This window comes from Panthera tigris, chromosome A2 (assembly GCF_018350195.1).
Source record: "Panthera tigris isolate Pti1 chromosome A2, P.tigris_Pti1_mat1.1, whole genome shotgun sequence".
Classification (NCBI taxonomy): domain Eukaryota; kingdom Metazoa; phylum Chordata; class Mammalia; order Carnivora; family Felidae; genus Panthera; species Panthera tigris.
Genome location: NC_056661.1, coordinates 35,891,583 through 35,913,726, shown reverse-complemented (window position 1 = coordinate 35,913,726; position 22,144 = coordinate 35,891,583). Strand labels below are relative to the sequence as shown.

The 22,144-nt window shown below is 43.1% G+C and overlaps 1 protein-coding gene across 5 annotated transcripts in view; it reads left to right on the top strand.

Moving 5' to 3' along the window:
• The window catches only part of TAFA4 (TAFA chemokine like family member 4), a 172,776-nt gene that overhangs the window by 14,850 nt on the left and 135,782 nt on the right, over nt 1–22,144 (top strand). For 3 of the 5 annotated variants that reach the window (XM_042979385.1, XM_042979382.1, XM_015543892.2), the window contains exon 1: nt 8,309–8,476. The exons of 1 other annotated variant lie outside the window; for it this stretch is intronic. The gene's annotated coding sequence lies outside the window, so the exon portion shown is untranslated. Of the gene's footprint in view, nt 1–8,308; nt 8,477–22,144 lie in introns of those variants that run through there. One more of the 5 variants, XM_042979383.1, reaches the window with a different exon arrangement.

Genomic DNA, 22,144 nt, shown 5'->3' with positions numbered 1-22,144 from the left:
CTGTCTCTCTCTCTCTTAAAAATAAATACATGTTAAAACAATTAAAAAAAGAAAGAAAATGCATGTGGTTGTAGGAAAAGTAGCAGTTGTGTAGAAGTAGGGCCAAAAGATGTCAGTTGCCAGTGTCTCAATTTTCTGATGTCATCTGAGACACCTTCCCCTTGCTTATTCCCCTAAAACCACTTTGGCCATCTCTCATTTCCTAGAATGCCTAGACTCATTTCTTCCTCAATGGCTTTGTACTTGACGTTCCTTTCCTTGGAACTTGCATCCTGTTTGTTTCCTTTTCTTTTTTGGCTGGCTCCTTATTCTTTAAATCATGAATGTTACCTCAAGGCCATAAATCCCTTACCTACTCAGAGCAACAGCAATCTGGCCTCCTATAAAGCATTGGTGGGCGTTTCCAATTGCTGACTATGTGGAAATGCTTTGAAAACTGCAGCTTAGTGTATAAATGCACACTGTCATTATTCCTGAAGTCCTGCCAAAAGCCACATTGCCTCTGCCAAGCTGTAGTGATCTTCCATACGGCTGGGCACTGGTGTGAAAACGCAGAGCTGTGGAATTCAGAGTTTGGGCTTCTCCCTTTCCATCTGATCCTTGGTCAATGCCATCACTTCTCTCAGCTTTCAGTCCTGCCATGTTGACACACAGGGGAGTAAGACTGTGATCTTGCTCTTGGGTTTGGATGAGATAGAAACACACACGGTTTTATAATTAAATTTCACAGGAGACAAAACCTGAAAACTCAAACCATAGAACACGTTGGTGTCACAGTAAGTAGAGTTGAGGTGCTGTTTACCTGTGAAATTTGCTACTTTGTTAACATGATGAGGGAATATGCACTACTGACCAATCCGAGAAGAAATGTCCAGTCTGAGAATATTCACATCTATGGGTGAGTGTTGGCCTCCAGGATGATAGAATGGAATCTCCTGGGAGGTTCCGTGAGGTGACAAGAGGCGCCATATTGGAGAATCTACATTTCTTTCTTTTATTTGGTCTTCGATGGTCCATCTGTATACATACAATACAGGGTTGTGGAAGAGATGCTTGTTGCCTACATAATATCCATTTCCACCCATTCCTTCCTAATGGCGCTCTGATTTCTAGCTAGGCACATGCTGTACAGAATCATGACTGTTTCACAATCTTTCTGGCAGTAGGGTGGCCATGTGAGACACATGTAGAAATGACAGGTGGTATTTCTGTGGGAGTCTTCCTAACATTGAGAGTGGAGCCCTTTGGGGATATGTTAAGTACTGGAATGTCATGTGATAGTTGGTGCCCGAGCAGCCGTCTTGGTCCGTGAGGTGACCTTGAGGAAGAAAGACAGGTGGGAAGAAGGCAAAACAGATAAAAGCAGCAGGAGGCCTTGGCGATTGTATGGTGCTAAAGTACCTGCCTTGGCCTGCGTACCAGGGGACTTAATTTTTGTAAAAGAGCAAGTAATTTTGTGTTGAAGCCTTTATTTTCTACGTCATCATTACATGTAGTGAAGTGAAATGGTACAGGCAGAAGGTTAACACCTCACCCTTAATGAGTTCATAACATGGTAGAAGGATTTATAGCTCATAAATCCAGAATGCTCTTTCAAGTTATGTGTAGACATAGCTTTAGTTCTGGAAGATCTGAGTGATGGGAACAGACACGCTCCACGGCAGATTTGGATCTGGAGGGGTGCATTTTACATCCCTCCCATACTACATAGATACTGAGAACCATTTCTGGGGAGGGTCAGACAGAGATCCTCTGTGGTTTGGGGGCAAGAAGTGAAGAGAAAACTGCCACAGCTATTAAAAGCCATCAGAGCATTCTCCAAATTGCCAATATTGAAGTTAGTTACAACTCATTCTCCAATAGATTGAAGTCTTACCCATTTGATGTGTTTTGACAGGAAATGTATATTTACTGCCTGAAATGATTCCAGTTGCTGAGCTCTGAACCACAGTATATCATAAATGATTAACATTAGAGCCAGTAGGAACCTCACACCTTTTCTTAAACAGCATTCTATACGAAACAACTTCTCACAACTGTAAGATATTTACCCTATTTCCAAAAGTACACATTCACGGTGGTAGGTTTTGATTTTGAACTTGTCTGTCAAAAATAGTTATTGCTTTTGCAGAGATAGTCACTTAAAACCTGAGGAAATGAGCACATAAACTCAGTGTGTCTTAATCAGTATCATATGTATTGAATGAGGACTAGAACTTCCTGTTTCTTCCTTCTTCCATGTATTTCTCAAATGCCCATTTTGCATAAGATGGTGAGCAGGGTACCATTCTTGATTCCAATACGGTTTTCATATTCAGGGAACTTTCAGTCTGGTAGCTACACTGAAGATAGGAGGAAGTATATTCCATGTGGAAGAGATAGTCTATTGAACGTTCAGAGGTAGGAAAATTCATCTTCCATCACTGTTTGACAGTCAAATTCTCTTATCAGCCAATTGGCACTCCCAATTATTTTCTTTTGGCACATTTCCATCAATAGCCTTAAGTGCTGATGCTCTGAAGATACGATAATGCTGGGGCACCTGGGTGGCTCAGCTGGTTAAGCATCCGACTCTTGATTTCGGCTCAGGTCATGATTTTGTGGTTGGTAGGATTGAGCCCCATGTCGGACTCTACGCTGATAGGTTGGACTCTGCTTGGGATTCTCTCTCCCTCTCTCTCTCTCTGCTCCCCCCCGCCTCAAAATAAATACATAAATATTAAAAAAAAAATGAAGATGCACCAATGCCTTGAAAACAGAAGAAGACTCTAAAGTGGGTTGGTTTTTAAGCAAGAACTAACCTGAGGGCTCAGTAACATTCCAGAAAAAAAAAAAAAGGGAAAATTTTATAATGTATTACGAGAAACCCATCAGTTCCCTCGCGACGGTTTGTTTTCTGCATTGTCTTGTGGAAGCAACTTCCGATGGTGCTCTGATTGCCACTGGGTCAGAACTCAGGGCTTGCACATGTCCTGTGAGCTTTATAAAGTCAGACTCTGGAGCAAAGGAGCTAATTATGGTGGTTACTTGCGAACACCTCAGTGAGCAGGGATCTCAGGAACCCTGGGATCAGGACCTGAGCCGAAATCAAGAGTCAAATGCTCAACTGACTGAGCCACCCAGGAGTCCCGAAATTGGAATGTCAAGAAATATCATTTTGATTCCTCCTCCCCCACCCATGCTATTTAAAAGTGCAAAAACCATTCTTAGTTTATAGGTTGTATAGGAACAGGCTGATTCAGTCCTTCCACCCTTGGACTAGAATAAAGGCCCATTTGACTCCCATCCATAGCTGCCTCATAATCTGGTGATTTCTGAATTTCTAAGTTTCAGTCATTTGCACATTGCCTTCATGTTTTTTTCCCCAAATTTTCCCATATTTTTATTGAAATAGACTTATATTCAGTCTCATTTAACGAGACAGTGAAATAACGAGTTTAATCTTTCAATTAATGAAACACAGGCTAAATGCCTCAGTGCTTAAATAATGTTTGAAACTATTATTAAAACAAAAAATTTAACTTTGTACGTGTAATCACATGTACCATACTGACCCAGTGGCTTTTGTTCATTTTTGAAACTTGAGGTGTAACTTATAATAAAGTACCCAAATCTTAGCCGTGTGAATATGCACATATATGCAGCACGCCCACAAAACTGCTATTCAGAATGCAGAATGGGTCCCTTATACCCACCCCACTTAGGTGACCATGAATCTCTCTCTTAGCTTTCCTTCTACTATGGCTTCATATACGTGGGAACTTGTGTGTGTACTCTTTCCTGAGTTTTCTGGGCAATATGATGTCTGATCTTGCACATAACAGTTTTTCACTGCTGTGTAGTATTTCATCGTACAGATAGACCACTCTATACTTATCCATCCCGGTATTAAACATTTGAATTTTTTCTAGGTTTTGGCTGCTATGAACACTCTCATACGTGGTTTCAGTGGACATACAATGGTTGTTTCTTTTGCATAGCTTTTTTTTTTTTTTTTTCAGACTAATGTTTGAGCCCGGGTTGTTCTTGCCAGAATTGTTAAATAGTTAAAACACTTATGTAGCGCTTGTCGTGTGCCAAGCACTATTCCAAATCGTTTGAACATATTAGCCCATTTAATTGGGGTGAGTAGGACTATTGTCTTCATTCTACAGAGGAGGAAACTGGAAAAGAGAGTGTGGAGCCTCTTGTCAGCATCACTCAACTAGTAGCTCAGAGCTTGAATTTCTCCCCGTCTCTCTCTTTCTGTCTTTCTCCGTCTCTAATTGAGAATGTCTTTCCAACATTGATCAGATTAGTAACATTGATTTCTCCAAATGGTTACCCTTCTGCAGGACCTTGTGCCCGACAGAGAGGCAGCAAGGAACAGCACTATAAATTGAACGCTAGCAGCTAGTGATTTGAGCTGGAATTTGAACCCAGGTGGCTTGCCTTCAAAGGCTCTGCTCATAACCATTCTGCTAAATAAAACAAGCTTTGTCTTTGGCAGCCTTTCCCTGTCCCTTCCAGGACGTCTTTCCCCCCTCTTCCTGGGCTCTTTGGTGTTCCAGCTGGCCATGCTGCCTCCCCTATGCCCTCTTTTCTGCTCCCTGGTGGTTAGCTTTATTTTGCAACCCCAACCAGCCACTAGGTGTGAATGGGGCAGAACTAGGTGGCCTTCAGAAAACCGTGCTCTACCGTCCCTCTACCTGGATTTCAATCTTGGCTTCAGTCCTGACTCTGTGCAACCCTGGGCAAATAATGTTAATCAGGTGTCCTCATCTTTAAAAAGAAAATATCAGGTGTGAATTGGATAGGAAATACCCGCACAGCACACAGCACAGTGTTTGACACGCAGGAAGTTTTCATTAAATATAAGCCCCCACTGTATTTATTATTATTTAGTTTCGTTGGTGTTTTTCAAAAGGATAGTCATTAGGGCATTTTAGTGAAAGACTGAGTAGCCTAAAGTCTTCCCATGTTAATTCCTCCAGGACATACAATTCCTTAATAACCCCAAGCATTGATCTCTAGCAAGATAACCTGGCTGGGGAAATATTTGGGGGCAGGATTCCTTCCCCCAATGCCTTCAGTCATGCTTTCTCAACAGCCACCTGCATTAGGAACCTGTGTAAATGCCGTGAACCCCTAAAGTGAGATCCCCAAGTGGTTTAACAAACACCCAGAGGAAAATATCAGAGAACTCAGCATCTTTTCTTTTCATTTTGTTAATCTCTAGTGGTTTTCTGAAGCCCAGGGAGAGTAGTCTTAGGACTTTGCAATTTTCTGGCTGAAGCAGAAGAACCGAGTTTGATCTCTTGGGGCTTAAGAGAACAGCCAGAAATCCAGGAGCACTTGAGTGGGAGCCAACAGCACCTTGGTCCGCCTGGTTTTCAGCTACACCCGTCATTAATTCTCTCTGAATGCAGCGTCACATGCAGATGAGGAAGAGTTGATTAACGGTATGCTGCTCGGTTTCTCTTCTGGTCCCCGGCACTTTGAAAATGCAGAGGGATGGAGTGGGGGTGGGGGGGAAAACCAGGGGTGTTCCCTGTTCGGAAAAAAAGAAAAGCCCAATATAGTGTTGCTCATCCCCTTTTGCATTAATGCTACTGTTTTGCATTTAATTAGTGGCCAGTAGTTAAGTCAGGCATCTAACATTTTGGTTGTGTCCTTGAGCTATGGCAGTCTTTTAATCAACCAGTACCCCCCCCCCCCCCGCCCCCTTCTTTTGATGTAGTGTCTGCAGGCAAATAAAAAGACCCAGCTTCGATGGGACTGGTAAAAAGGGAAGGGAGATTTTGGTTTGCAGGTTTTTCCTGATGTTTCATGATTAAAGGGGCCCTGCCAGGTGTTAGGAAAGGAAATTGCTTATACACCCTTTAGGGGCGGGCTTCCCTTTAATGTCTTGGGAAGTGGGAAACAGACAAGGGGGAAAATAATAGAATGGAAATAATGGAATAAAGGTGCGGGAAATATTCTGTGAGCCTAGACTCAAAGAATGAAGGGGTAGGATCAGTGATTCGCTCGAACGTAGCGGATGAAACATTGATCCAAGGGGGCTTAGGGGAGGGGTGATGCCTCAGAGGTGAGGTGCGGAGAATTGAAATGATTTCACACCACTTGGGCTGATGATCTGGGCGCCAGAGCCCTCTGTGTGGGCAAGAAACATATTACTACTAATAAGGGTTTTGAGCCAAGACAGCCCCACCTGCTGACCCATACATCACAACATACACGTAAGCTTTCCTGGAGGCTTTATGGCTTTTTATTTTTCTGTCTAACCTTTTCTGACATACTGGTATAAATTAAACAATCTTCTTTCCCTGTCCCCTACCTGCTACTCCAAAATTACAAGTGAATTTGTATTTTTGTGTCTTTCCTGCTTATTGGTGCTCTGGCTTATTTATAAGCCGTCCAGTGCCCAGGACATATACTTTCAAATATTTGTTGATTGGCTTTGGTGATTCTGCTATGCTGGAGAGATGCTGTATATTAGGGGATCCTCTTCTGAGGGTCTAGCTTCCAATTCCATGTTGGGTGTGTGTGTGTGTGTGTGTGTGTGTGTGTGTGTGTGTGTGTGTGTGTGTGTGGCTTTGGGCAAACCGGGTAACCTTTCCCGGAGCTTCTGTTTCTCCATATGTAAAACAGAGTCGATCGTACCCATCAGTTAGGAAGGATGTGTGATACAAATGAGCTAGCATGGGGACCTTGTCCAGCACAGTGCCCAAGACGATGTCTCTGTTATCGTCCCCTTTCTCTTTACCCTCGCAGTCCACATCTGCAGGGAGTGTAAATCTTGTAGGGAAGAACATTTGGGTCTCATTGGAAAGCACCTTTTAATTGTCTGTGTTTTGTCCTTGTCTTCTGAGAAGATGATAGAGACATAGGGTAGAGGAGTGAGAAATCGCCATGCTCAGTCCTCTATAGGAAAAAAATGGATTATGGAGGATTAATCTTTACAGTTCGTTTTATCGATCAGCTTGGCATAATTGCTCTCTTCTTGAACGTCGGCAGCGTCTTCAGTTTTAGCAGCAAGCTGCCCAGAATGTGACCGGGCCCTTAACATGTTTTGTGGCTACAGTTATTGAAATGTAAATTCCACAGAAGAGAAAGATACAGAGCCTAACCCTGTTTTGGGGAAAGTGACATCGAAATGAGCAAATATTCCAGGCACAATCTATCATCAAATCTTTTTTGTGTGTGTTTAGTAATTTAATAGGAGATAGGAGCTGATATTTATCGAACACTTAATTAAGTACCAAACATTGTGTCACCCTTTTAATGATGTTTTATCAGGACAAGCTTATGAGGTTGGGACAATGGAGTCAGACTGCCCATGGGATTTCGTGCTGAATTAAGTGTCTAAAAGAAAAACAGTGTATAGTCAGAATTCTTTCCTGAAACATCCCATAAAATATTTTTGGGTACAACCCTGTACAAGAGTTCTTATACCTTACGTTTGAGAACTGCTGAGCTAGTCCACAGGAAGGAACAAAGGGAATGCAGAAGTCTGGGTGTTCAAATGCATTGAATAAATGAATGTTGAATGAATTCTGCTTGTAACTACCAAACTTCCATAGATGGGTGATGAGTTGAGAATTCTTAAGTATTTCTCTGGCTTAAAGGGTTGGCTTACTTCTCTTTTAATCTTAAATCTCTTTAACCTAAATCTATTCTATGAAATCTGTTGTTGTGACGTTTAAACACTGCTTTGGAGACAAACTTGACCCTGGTTACATTCTAAAGTGAGTTTGTATATTAAATGTGCCAATGACGACTCCATTGTGCTATTAGTGCGTTCTTTCTTTCTTTCTTTCTTTCTTTCTTTCTTTCTTTCTTTCTTTCTTTCTTTTTAAAGTTTATGTATTTATTTTGAGAGAGAGAGTGAGAGCGAGACAAAGCAGGGGAGGAGCAGAGAGAGAGAGGGAGAGAGAGAGAATCCCAAGCAGGCTCCGTGCTGTTAGCACAGAGCCCAACATGGGGCTCCAGTTCACAAACCGTGAGATCATGACCTGAGCCAAAATTAAGAGTCTGATGCTTAACCAACTGAGTCACCCAGGTGCCCCTATTAGTGCCTCATTTCTATGGAGGAGAAGCTGGAGTGTGCTGACTTGCCAAGGTCACTGTCAGACACTGCGGTAGGTAGCCTTGTGTGATCCCTGCCTCCTAGAGTTCACACCTTTGTGGGCCAGGATCTGACTTGCTTCTAACCAGTGGAATACAGCAGAGATGATGGGATGTCATAGCTATGATTGTTACATATGTAAACTCTGGTTGCTAGTAGCCTTGCCCTAGAGATTCTCTTTGGTAGCTTGGAGATGTAAGCAGGCATCTTGGGAAAGCCCATGTGGCAAAGAAATGCAGATGACCTCTAGGAACTGAGAGCCAGCAAAAAGCCTTGAAGCTTTCAGTCCTGCAACCTCAAGGATGAAGGACAGTGTTGCCAACATCCACGTGAGTGGGAAAGTGGGGTCTTCTCCAGTTGAACCTTCAGGTGAGAACCTGGCCCTGGCTGACAGCTTGCATGCAGCTTCATGAGACCCTGAGGAAGCACACAGCTAAGTTGTGCCCAGATTCCCGGTCTACAGAAAGTGTGAGATAATAAATGCGTTCTGTGCTGTGCGAAGTTGTCAAGTATGTAGTTAATCTGTTATGCAGCAGTAGATGTATCATCACAGAAATAGTGAGTGTCAGGGTTTGAATCCCATCCCATTGATAGCAGATGTGAGGCTGTGAGCAGATTTGGAAGGACGTTGAAGGCGATCTAGTCCAGCAGCCTTTTGGTGGGTGCCTGTCCCGGCCAGTGGTCAGCCAGCTACTTGGGGACTCCCACACACTGGGGAATTCGTTGTGTCTTGACACATTTGTATTCCATTTGGACAGGTTCCTATTTCATTGATTGGTTCACTCACTTAATATATATATGTATTTTTTAATTTTTATTTTATTTTTTTACGTTTATTTATTTTTGAGACAGAGAGAGACAGAGCATGAATGGGGAGAGTCAGAGAGAGAGGGAGACACAGAATCTGAAACAGGCTTCAGGCTCTGAGCTGTCAGCACAGAGCCCGATGCGGGGCTTGAACTCACGGACCGCGAGATCATGACCTGAACTGAAGTCGGACGCTCAACTGACTGAGCCACCCAGGGGCCCCCTTGTATGTATATACATACATATATATATATATATATGTATATATATATGTATATATATATATACACACACACATATAAACACACACACACACACACACACACACACACATATATATGTTTAAGTTTAATTATTTTGAGCGAAAGAGAAAGAAGAGAGGAGAGGAGAGACAGAGGATCCCAAGCAGGCTCTGTGCTGTCAGTGCAGAGCCCAGTGTGGGGCTCGAATTCACAAATTGGGAGATCATGACCTGAACTGAAATCAAGAGTTAGATGCTTAACCAACAGAACCACCTAGGTGCCCCAATTCATTTACTTACTAAATGGAAGTATTTCTTGAGGGTCTCCTCAGTGCCAGGCACTCTGCTACGGGGTAGGCTATGGTCTTGCTTTACGGAACTGACACTGTCATTATTAAACACTTATTTCTACACAGCCATGATTGTTTTTTAATTTTACTCTAATTTCTCTAAGTCCTAGTTCTGTTTAGTGGGCTCCAAAGAATATTTCTAACCCTTTTTCCACAAGACAGCACTTCAGATAGTAAATACTGTTGCCATTTTGTCTCCCCGAGTCTTTTTTTTTTCAGGCTTGCTCTCCTCCCGGCTTTCTTCACCATTTGGCGTATGGCTTGGTCTGGAGCCGTGCAGCCCAATACAGTAGCTATGGGCCATAAGCAGCTACATAAATTTAAATTGATTAGAGTGACATGAAACTAAAAATTCAGTTCCTCAGCCATACTAGCCACATATCGAGAGCTCAGTAGCCACATATTGGGATGACTGTTGCATTGGAGATACAGAACATTTCATCGTGGCAGAAGTGCTATGGGACAGAACTGAATCTTAAATTGGACTGAATAATGTGAGATCTTTCATTCTGGTCTAATTCAGAGTATAACCGAATTACCCTTCTCTAGTTGTAAGTAATATACTTTCATTAATGAAACGTAATATCAAAATAACATTTTTAGCAGCCATATTGTATTCCCTGGTTTAAATTCAGCATTTTAAATTCAAAGTCATTTGAGACATCTCTGAGCAATTTTTCCTCCATGTGCTACATGAGAGCGGTGTTTCTTCCATCCTCTGCTTTCTACTTAGGTTTTTAGCCCCAACCTTCATAACCTGCATTTGCCTCCAGAGAATTTAACTCTCTTAGCTTTCAGTGGATTGGGCACCTTACTGGAGTTTTTTCAGTTTTGCTTTTGACATATCAAAACTGTTGTTTTTCTTCCTGGGTTCAGATCATCCCCAAATTTGAGTGGGATGCTGGCAATGTCAGCATCTAAATTAATGATAAGAAGATGACCAGGATGGGGGCCCTGGACGGAGTCCAGCGCCATTCCTCCAGAGAATACACTCTGAATTGACATAGATGTAATTAATCAGCAGCAAGGAAAACTTTTGATGGGTTATTCAGCCTATTTATTTTCATTATGCCTGGACTATATTTCTTTATAGTTTTGCTTGGAGTTTTATGAAAAACTTAGAACATGTTGCTGAATTCTGGAATTGGTGATCATAACAGCCTTTGATCGTCAACTGCTATGAGTATGAAAAAGGGAATGAGCATTGCCTGGCATGGGTTATTCCTTGTTGAATCCATACAGATTCCAAGGAATCCTTGCTGCTCCTGGCCATGCATGTTAATAATGGCATTCTAAGTGTTTTTTGTGAGGTTGGCCCATGCTTACTGATAACGTGATTGGCAGAACCTCTGTTTTCACTCCTTTTCATTTGCTGGTATGTCTCCTGTTTCCCAGATTTTTCAGTTTGCCAGTAATATTTTTGCCACCTCACATCCCATGCCATCAGAGGTATGGGATTTAATTCATCAGGGCGAGGAGCCTTGGACTCATTTAGAGAGGGCAGGCACTCTGACAATCGCAACACCTATTTTGGACCGCACTTCCCTCTAACCTGTGTTCCCTCTACCCCTTATGGAAAGCATCTCATCCTTCTTAACAGAACACAGGCATAGACTGGAGGTTGAGTAATTCCACTCGCTGTCACCCGTTAGCATCATGCCACTGTCTCCAAGCAAGAGACCCATGTCTTGTTGTTCTCCTTGCCCTGAGCGTGACAAAAATAGCCCTTTTGTAGTTCTGTGCGTTTTCTGCTGGGCTCAGCTCATTCCAGCCTCTTGCCTTCAACTGGGCTCAGCTCATTCCAGCCTTTTGCCTTCTTGACACTCGTATCAGAAGCTGGAAGATTTTTCATTTGAGGATCGAGGCATTCTCCAAAGCAGGTGACTTTCCAGGAGCCAGCTAGATAGAAAGCTATTATCTTGAGAATGACAGTGGGTGCATATCTTTGCCTCCACCTTCTATTTGGACAATGGGCGTTAATTTCTTCGACTACTTTGGGTATTACTGGAGGATCAATTTCTCTAAACCTTCTTTTTCTTTCCTTTTTTTCTCTCTCTTGGCTAAAATCATTTTTACTGAGACCCTTTCATGATGGATGTAACATACTGTGGAAACTGGTTTTCAGATGGCAGGAGTTGTGTGCGAGATGTGGGCTCTCTTTTCCAGGCAGGCTTCCAACCTTCACGACACCATCACCACGGCAAGTCAGCTGTGCGGTTAACACGGATTTAACAAAGCCCTTAGAGCTTGTATTAAGAGAAGGACTCTGGAGTGAGACCCTTGCTGGTTCAAATCCTGGCTTCCCCACTTACCAGCTTTATGACCTTGGCCAAAGTATTAACCTTGCTGTGTTTGAATTTCCTCTAATAAGGTCCGTGCCTCGGAAAGCTGTGCAAGACTTGAATGAGTTAATATATACAACAAGTTTTCAGCATAACATTTGGCAACTAGTTAGTGCTAAATAAAAGGTTTCTGATAGCAGTGATTATTATTTGTGGACTGAGACTCTCAAGCCTGAGAGGCCTCAAATAATTGAAATTAGAGGGCAGTCAGCTGGCAAGATTCTCAATTCTGATGTCCAGGGAGGGATATATGAAATCGATACCTGATTTTCTGTTGTGCCAATCAATGTATCATCACCCATGACATGAGAAAGGAGCGGGGATGCAGAACAAGCTTTGCCATTTTGAGGAAGGACCCTTCACCTTTTGAGGAGCCCCGAGGCTGCACCCCGCTTCCTTAGCTGGCCTGTGTGCACAGGACACTATTCACCTGTGCCTCTTGCCACTTGCTCCTTACCTTTTCTCCCTCAGATGTGAAATTACTTTATGGTTTAGTTTTGTTTTCTCCTTTCCAAATGCCCTGGGACTACAGGCAGTTGGGGAGTTTTCCTTTGGGTTCAAGCCTCGTTAACCCTGGGAACCTCCCCAGTTCAGTGATCTGTGGGTGAAAACGTGGAAAGCAAAAAAACCCAAAAAAACAAAAAAAAAACCCCAAAAAACCAAAACCAAAACCAAGCAAACAAACAAATAAAAATGAAAACAAAACAAAACAAAAAAGCAGGAAAAGAAATCCTTTGGTTTGGTTGGAAATCCACTTGAAGACAGGACTCTGTATACTTTTCAGAATTTATCATTATCTGAAAATGAATTTCCACAGTGCGCTTTCTCTCTCTGACCAATGAGAACTGCTGCTAATAAAAGCCCTCTTGCATCCACCCTAGGGGAGACTGTTCTCACTAGCGCTCTAGCTGGTCTCTTTGTACCTCAGGGCCTTTGAACATGCTGTTCCCTTTGTTTCAAAGTCCTTCTTCCACCTGTCCCACAGCTGGCTTCTCTCATCTTTTAGTCTCTAACTCCAACAAGTTTCGACTGCCCTTGCTAAATTATCCTCTCTGCCCTCTCCCCCTTCCTTGCCACTTTCTGCTGTCATCTTTTTTTTTTTTTTTTTTTTTTAATCAATGTCTGGAATACTCCTTTTTCAGATGGCTGATAGCAGAATACAAGGCAGAGACCTCACGTGTCCCCTTCGCTGCTTGTCCCCATCCCTTGAGGCAGTGCCTGTCACATAGTGGGGGCTCAGATATATTTGGTGAGTGAATGAATTTTGAAATTCAGTGCAGGAAAAGCTGCTCTGGAAGAAAAAGCTCACATTCCCCATTTGCCGTGGGTAGCAGATACCTCCGGTATCTTATGACATATTCCTCATCCCCCGGCAGCTGCAGAGGACCATTCTGAGCAAGTCCAGAGGTGAACTTCTGGGGAGCTGAGGGAAATAACACAAGGTAGCAACTTGAATGAGCAGCCCAAGCTGCTCACGTTCTGTCCCTTATGTTTGTCAGGTAGCCTTCTACCTTCCTCACAGGGCCTTCTCTGATGCAGTGTGTACAAGCCAAGGCGGCCCGCACGAAAATGGGAGGTAATACCTCTGATGAAAACCCAGTGGAGAGATGCTTTCAGCAGCGGACGATTCTGGGAGCCGTTCTCTACAATTCTGGGGAGGCCCTATGGAATCTGCCTGCCACCATACATGGCAGCAACCTCAGTCATGCACCTCATGTCCTTGTCTTGGGCTCTGCTTGGGCGGGGGGCTCTCACCCCGAGACCCCATTCATATCGATAACTTCACTTCCTTGTCCCCTGCCTTCTGTCACAGCCTGCACAGGCACTTGCGATATAAATCGGGAAAGCTTTTATGAACCTCTTTGTTAGTGTTTGCTTGCATGTGTATTTTATCTCTTTCAGGGTGACAGGGGTCTCTTTGCCCTTGGACTTCTGACACTTGTTACCCTAAAGATCTTTGACAGTTCATCTCCCTTTCCTCTCAGCTGCTCACTGAGCAATCTGCTGGCCTCCAGCTCTGCCAGTTTCTTCCTTGAAGATGCAATCATGGAATCCAGCTTGCTCTTGCTTTCTTTCCCAGGCCATGCGTATTTATAGCTCTGGCTTTTAGATTGCGGGCTAACTTTCAAATGTGCTTGCTTTGAAATAGACTTTCTGAAGGACCTCTGTGGGGATAATGAGGCCATTTCTACACTTGCAAGTTGGAATACATTACAAATAGTGGTTGCAAGAAGTACTTGAAACGATGGTGCTTTCTATACAGGGCAAATTGTATTTTTTTTTTTTTTTTTTCAACCTTGCAAAACTCATTCTGCAACCCTCGCCTGGTGCTTTTGTGACTGGTTTATGCCTTACACAGAAGTCAGCTGCATCATCTGTGAGTTTTCTTTCCAACTTGTGGTGTCAGTACTGGCAGAATTGATGGGTGCTGGGTTCAGCTTCCTTAGGGTGGGAAGGGGAAGGAGGGAGAAGGTAGCTGTGATATTGTATCACATGTTTTGGCATGTCTTGGGAGGTAGATTCTTTAACTTTTTCTGTGCCATAGTTACTTTTGGAGGTTTGGTGAGGCCAGTGGATCCTGTCTCAGAATAATACCTTAAAACACATGAAAGAAAGTTTATACAATTACAAAGGAAGCCAGCTATACTGAAATGTAGTGGTCAGGGGCGCCTGGGTGGCTCGGTCAGTTAAGCATCCCACTCTTGATTTCGGCTCAGGTCATGATCTCATGGTTCATGAGGTCGAGCCCCACATCAGGTTCTGTGCTGACAAGTGGAGCCTGCTTGGGATTCTCTGTCTCTCCATCTTTCTCTCTCTGCCCCTCCTCTGCTCGCACTCGGTCTCTCTCTCAAAAAAAAAAAATATGTAGTGACCAAAACATTAAGGCAATTTGTGATCAAGAGCGTGCACTTTTGTATTAATGCATTAAACAGCATGCTCTACAGGCGAATCCATTAACTACATAATTGTGGAGTGGTGATGGATACATATTCTGAGGTATGCACCACAAACTGTAATGTAACTTGAAAATACCTGTGGTTTCTCTTTGTGACCAAGTCATAGGAACTGTTATAAACTTGTGTCGTTTGTTGCTGACTTTGATAATTGAAGGAAATGCTGAGTTTCAAATAGAGGTTAGTGCAAATAAAGATGTCATTGTTTTTCTGCATCCCAGTTCGTGGACCCTTGAATTCTACCCAAGGACCCCAGATTCAGAACCCCCATTTCCACGATTGACAGTTTGCTTTACGGCCTGTGCTGAAGCTCCTGTTTGGCTAGGCCACTGGTGACTGCTCTACTGTCTCCTCACGGGAGATGCTCGGCAAGTGTTGGTTGAAGGAAAGTGTTGCCAGCACTGTACCTGCCATCATTATAGGTCAGACCCATGTTAATGACGAGAGCCACGACCCTGGGATGCTACTTCGAGGGATTCCTGTGTCTGCTTTTTTTTTTTTTTTTTTTTTTTTTGGTTTCATCTGTTATAGAAATAGCCATTGATCGGGAGAACCAATGATGTCTGAAATTACTTATTAGATTGAAAATACTTTGGAATGTGGTTTTACTAACTTGGTTTGTCAGGTTTTCTCAGGTAGGATCCATTTGCTGATTACTACTTTGCATAACGCTGTGGAGTGAACAAGGCTGATTTCGGTTTTGGCATCAAGTGGTTTCATGTCCAGTAAGGTTTCATACCCATACACGAAAATATATGCACACAAGGGGAAAATGTTCGGAGCGAAAGCCCGAGAGTGTGTATCCACAAAGTGAACGATCCAGGTATTGGTTGAAAAAAAGGGGTGGTAGGGGTAGGAGAAAAGGGAGGCTTGAACACTCATTTGTAGACATTGGAAAGACAGTGTTGCACAGTGGTTAGGAGGGCAGAGTCTGGGACCTGGGTCCATATCCCAGCTCTGCCACTTGGTAGCTGAACTTGAGCAAGTTACATTTGGATGCCCTGCTTCCAAATTCCTCCTCTTTGAATGGGGATAAAGATAGCACTTGCCTCAAATTGTGGGGAGGATTAAATGAATTCATGCAGAGGAAAGCTTTAGGGCAACATGGGGCATTTATAGGGGTTCTGGAAGTCACAGTGAGCTGTTATTACTCATTACAACAACTCACATTAGCATGGTTGCAGTTTACTCAGCCTTTCCCTATACCATGCCTCATTTCAACTTTACAGTAGCCCAAGTAGCTATTTTAAAATCCATTTTTGGGGTGCCTGGGTGGCTCAGTCGGTTAAGCGTCCGGCTTCAGTTCAGGTCATGATCTCGCGGTTCGTGAGTTAGAGCCGCGCGTCAGGCTCTGTGCTGACAGCTCAGAGCATGGAGCCTTCTTCAGATTCTGTGTCTCCTCCTCTCTCTCTGTCCCTCCCCTGCTCATGCTCTGTCTCTCAAGAATAAATAAACTTAAAAAAAAAAAAGTAAACTCTAAAATCCATTTTTAAGATGAAGAACTTGAGGTTCAGGGAGGTCCGATGATTTGCCTGTTGAACAGATGTGACGCATTGGGAATGAGAGCCCATGTCGTGGGTTGGCAAGACCTGTTGATGTTCCAGTGTCTTCCACTGCATTTAGTGTATCGGCTGAAGGGAGCTTCTGCAGTTTATTTTACTTTACTTTTCTTGGTGAGAAATGAACTTTTATTATGTTTGAGCCATTGTTTGGGTCTTTTTGTTAAAACGGCTTGCATTCTTTTGCACCGGTGCTGATTATCATGTTTCCTGCATCCTGCATAGGAAGACTTTCTTAGCTTATTCCTTTATTTGGTGAGCACCCCTTCCATTTGCTTTCTTAAAAGGTATCCTTGAGCAGTAAATACCTTGGGAGATGGGTTCTTTTGCATTTGACCTGTTTTTTATCCTTGATAAAATCCTGGAACCTTTAAGGATCTTCTTTTTGTCTCCAGCGTTCTGGTGTATGTTGTTTTCCACTATTGTGCCGGGTACTAAACCCTTTCAATCTGGACACTTGTATCCTTCATTCCTGTTAATAAAATTTTTTCTTTGATTATTCCCCCCTCCCCACCCTTGCATTTTCTCTTTGTTTTTAGCGGAACTCTTAATACTCAGGTACTGGACTTCCTTGTCTGGCACTCTAATTTTCTTATGTTTCTCTCCTAGCTCCCCTCCATTTCTTTTTGCTTTACTTTTTGGGAAATGTCGTCATCTTCCTTCTACTGATTTTCTGGTTTGTTCCCTGAATATTTCTTTTTTTTCTTAAATATTTATTTACTTAAGGAATCTCTACAGCCAGCGTGGGGGCTCGGACTCATGACCCCGAGATCAGGAATTGTTTGCTCTTCTGACTTAACCAGCCAGGTGCTCCCTCTTTTGTTTTTAAAATAACCCCTTGATCTTGTTTCTTGGTTACAGACCCTCTTATCCCTCTGAGGATATTACTGACAGATTTGTGTAAGTTTTTTTCCTTCCTGTGTGGGTTGTTGCTTCTGAGTTGCCATTTCCTGTTTCTCGAGTTCATTTTAGGTTTTTCAAATGAAGGGGACTGACCTTTCATGGATCCAGTGCTCTCCCATAGAACTTTCTGCAGTGATGGACATGTTCTATAGCTGTGCTCTTTAATATACCATTCGCCAGGTGGAGCTGTTGAGCAGTTGAAATGTGGCTAGTGCCACTGATGAACTCAGTTTAAAATTTTATTTCATGTAAGTTCATTTCAGTTTAATGGCTCACGTGGCTAGAAGCTGTCACTTGGACAGGGCAGATGGAGTTACTCTTACGTTAGAAGGTGTGAGTATGAGGCCTGCCTGTACCACCAATTAGCTTTGTAACCTAGGGAAGCTAACATCTTGGGTCTCAGTTTCCCCATCAATGAAACGGGGGTAATTCTATTTGGATTCAACCAAAAAAAAAATCACTCCAGCTAGACCAAAGGTGAAAATTACTATTTAAAAAAAATTCTTAGGAGTTCTTATGGAATGAAGAGAGGCCAAGGAAAGGCTACAAATAGAACAACCTTCTGGAACCTGGATCAGACTCTTGTATCTCATTTCTGCTCTTTGAGTATCTGTGTCATTCTTGTGTCTGTGCAGATTGGCTTGCCTTTTTTTTTTTTTTTTTTTTGGTGCCTCTACATGTACTGAGAGAAAGATGGCCACTCCACAACTCCCAAATTTATGTTTCTCCCCTTCAGTAGCTTAGTCTCAAATGACTAGCTATCTCTCCGTTTCTTTCTTTTTTTTTAAAGTTTATTTATTTTGAGAGCGAGAGAGCAAGCCAGGGAGGGGCAGAGAGAGAGGGAGAGAGAATCCCCAGCAGGCCCTGCACTATCAGCTTCTGACGCGGGGCTTGAACTCACAAAGTGTGCGATCATGACTTAAGCTGAAGCCAAGAGTTGGACACTTAACCGACTGAGCCCTCCAGGAGCCCCATCTTGGTTTCAATTCTAAGTCCCAGGAAGCAGAAACTTTACCTGGTGTGGCTTGAGTGAGCCATGGGCGGCCGAACAACACAACAAACGATATTGCCATGCATCTCATCTCATAAGAGGTTTGGTGGGGGCTGGGATGTTCTCAGGGAAAGCCGTAGTTCCAGTTGCTTCCACACCTAAAAAAGTGTCTCTAGTTAAAAATTTTGCCACACGGTGAGTACTGTGATTGAAAACCCAGATTTGTTGGGGAAAGGAGACTGTATATCCTGCTTCAGTTTAGGTTTTCAGATTCATTTATTGATTCAACAGATATTTGTTGAATGCTTGGTACATGCCAGGTCCAGTAGCAAGGGCTAGAGATGAGATTCAGTGCTGAGAGAAGAAACCTATCTCTTGCCTACATGGAACTTCCAGTCTTATGGGTGAGACTCCTGTGAGTATAACAATGCAATTCTGAATAATCAAGAAGAAAAGGCTAAAATTTAGAGATTTTATTTAGTAATTAGGAAAGTGCCTCCATCAGGGTGGTTGTCCTGAGAAATGAAGATGAAGCAGGAAGTAACTAAGTGGAGAAGGACAGAACAATATGTTTGTCTATGAACAAAAGGAATGACATGTGCAGAGGTCCTGAGGCAGGAAGCCTATGAAGGACTGGAAAAAAGAGCTGGATCACATTGGAATTTCATTGTTTCTGCTCCCTCTGGCCCCTGTTTACAAAAGTACTTTGGAATTGGTTACAACGGATGGACGGGGTTTCAGGGGACTCTGTTATTTTAATGAAAGGTTAAAGGTCCCGTAGGTGACAAAGCTAAATCTACATCTTATGTATTTTTATGTTATGCAGCAGATTGTGACAATCTTAGTTTTTATATTCATTTCTTCCTTTTGGGGATGAATGCTGCATTTATTACCTTGAGGGCGTAAACTCCTAAGAATAAGAGGTTATTGTTGCCAGCCTCTTGTGTTTTTCTGCTTTAGAAGTCTTGTCAAGTTTGTAGCACATCTTTTCTGTGCTGGAATTACGAGGTCATGACCCCATGATTTCCTTATATTTCCTTATATGGGCCTACTTGCTGCCAGAATATTTCCCTGATGCCCCAAAGAAACATGACTAGTGAATTCTTGTGTGAAAATGTGGACTCGGCATAGAAATTTCTTAAAAGTCAGTTTCTGGTTGTAACGCATTATAAATATTAGCTGGTTTTGTTTTTGTTTTTTTTGGGGGGGGGGGGTCTTGAATACAGAAGAATGGCCTCACAGGCCTTTGTCTGAGTCGATGCTATCAAATCAGGAGGAGATTAAGACAATTGCTGTGAGTGCCACAGGTTCTTTCCAAATGAAGAGAAAAAAATAATCGGGAGTGTATTGTTGTCTATGAATCACAACTTACGGTGTTACTGATAGGCCTGCATTTTGTTTCTCACTTTCATAATATATTTTGTTTAACCCTCATGTCTACACTGTTGCCATATCCGCGTGTAATGAGTCTTAAAGATGATTGGTGGGGTGGGTCTTTCTTTTGTACTCAGGCCCAGTGTGCCTTGTACTCGCAGAGCCCGTCTCATCTACTGAGATGTACTGAGACATGTTCACTGAAATACTGGATAGGTGTTTCCTAGTGTTCACACATGAGAAAGTAGACATGTGGCAGGAATTTATGTGATGGGTTCCTTCCTCAGCTGCGGCCGGGTGTTAGGAGGGCTCCGTCCTTGTCATCACCTCCATCCTCGGATGGGAGGCCTTCTGAGTGGGACTTTGTGTATGGTGCACACCGCAGTCTGCAGTCTTGACTGAGCATTTACTACATCCAGCCCCCCTCTCTGGTTTCTCCAGACTTTTCTGTTTTAAACGCCCCTTTCCTCCCAGAGGGTGGACTCTCTCAGCCTAGTTTGGAATCCCGAGTCCCCCATTTCCTTGTCTTGTGCTATTGTAAGTAATATTGTAAGTAAGTGGAATGATTTCTCTTTTGTACGGATTGAAAACAAAATAAAACAGAACCGTGTTCTCAGATCATTTCGAGGAGTAAATGAGATGAGAAGTGAACCGACGGGTCCAATGTTGGGCCCTGGGTATCCATCTGTTAGGTTATTACCACGATGCCAGATTCTTCGGTTGTCTTCTCCTGAGTTTAGATACAAAGCAATCGGATGTGGCTTTCCGTTGCTTTCCAGGGCCCATGAACATTCTTCTAGATTCTCAGATCACACAATGCCTATCTTAATTTCATATGGCATGATTGGTTATGAATCACTGTGAGCCAAGGCTGATCTTTTCTTAAAGCTGTAAAACATATGCCCTTGGGGTCCCTTGCCATCCCATCCCTTGCCCCTTGTCTTCTTCCAGGTCCCCTGACTGCTTACTTCCCTATATTACATGCAATAGACTTTGGGCCTCACATAAACCAGACCCTAAAAGTCCTTTGACCCCTTCCCTAATGACTTACAATCTACCAGGAAACCCATCCTTGAATTGCATTGTGATTCATTGCCTGTTAATTCTTGTATCGTGTGGTCTGGGTTACGTTTTCATTTTATTCTAGGGAAATAATGTTTTACCCTTAGGTGACTGTCACAAGGTGGGAATTTTGAGTTCTGGTCTGGTGAGCGGTGTGGGTAGGCAAAAGGGGAGTGGACATAGAGACAGGGCGAGTTGAACTTTGGATCCGTTAAGGCATATTAGATAAGGTGGTCTTGTTCATAATACTCATGTATTTGTATCTGTCCCCATCAAAACAGATTTGAGAACGTCTTTAAAAATATTGAGTGAAGTGAAAGATAAAGGGAAGATAAAGAAAACTAAGTATAAATTAGGCATATAAAATGCATGGTGAAGAGTTCTATTTGCTTATTGAGGGTAGGCTATAAATTTGGCTCAGAGCTTCCTAGTTAGCTAAAGGGAAGAGTGAAATAGAATACACTCTCGGGTGTGCAATGTCCGTAAGATAAGAACCAGTGTTCTTGGTACTAAGACCCGAGACTTCGACCTTGCAAGTTAGTTCATTAGTTTGCCTCCACACGGAGTGCCTGAGGTAACCCGGTGTTATGTGTGAGAGGACTTCTTCTGAAAGAGGCCTGACTTCATTGGTGCTCTATTCTCAAGATAGCTGGACAAATTCATTCTTTGTCTCTCTCTCTCTCTCTCTTTTTAAGTTGAAGTGTCCTCGCCACACCACGTTACATTAATTTCAAGCCTAGATTCGTTCTCTTGCACTTCTAGGTTGAGACCTTCATGTGTGACAGACAAGCAGTGAATAAAATGTTTTGCTAGTTTTTCTTCACTTGAGGGTATAGATAAGGCAGTAATTTTCTTGGACCCACAGGTAAGATAGACGCCAGCCCTAGAGAGAATTAATGAAGGGGAAAGGGGAGTTTACCCCCCTTGCTCCCTTAGGCACCAGCTCATTGGTTCGCAAACATTTATTGGTAGCCTGCTGTATGCAGTTGCTGCCTTAGGCTTCAGAACATGAGTTTTTCTTTGGCTCTTTTTTCACCATCCTGCTTCAAGCCGTTACCCTCTCTTGCTTGGATTCCTACAGTAGTCTCTCAGCATCCCCCCCCACCCCCCACCACAGGGTGCAGTCTCTACCCAGCAGCTGGAGGGCTCTTTTCCCTAACCCGTCTCCTTTTCCTGTCCTGTTTAAAACTCTCACATCGCATGTGTGGAATCAAATCCCAGCTCCACACTATGATTTGCAATCTCCCTCATCATTTGCCCCCGGGACTTCTGTGATATCATCTCCAACCTCTCCCTCCCCTAGCTTATTACCCCCCCCCCCCCATTCCCGCCACTCCGACTGCTGCTCTGCTGCTGACTACAGCAGGTTTATTTTGGCTGGTGGTTCCTGCAAGCGCATGCTGGTTCTCTATGTAGGATGCGCTTGAAGCCCACATTTTGTCGCTCACCATTGT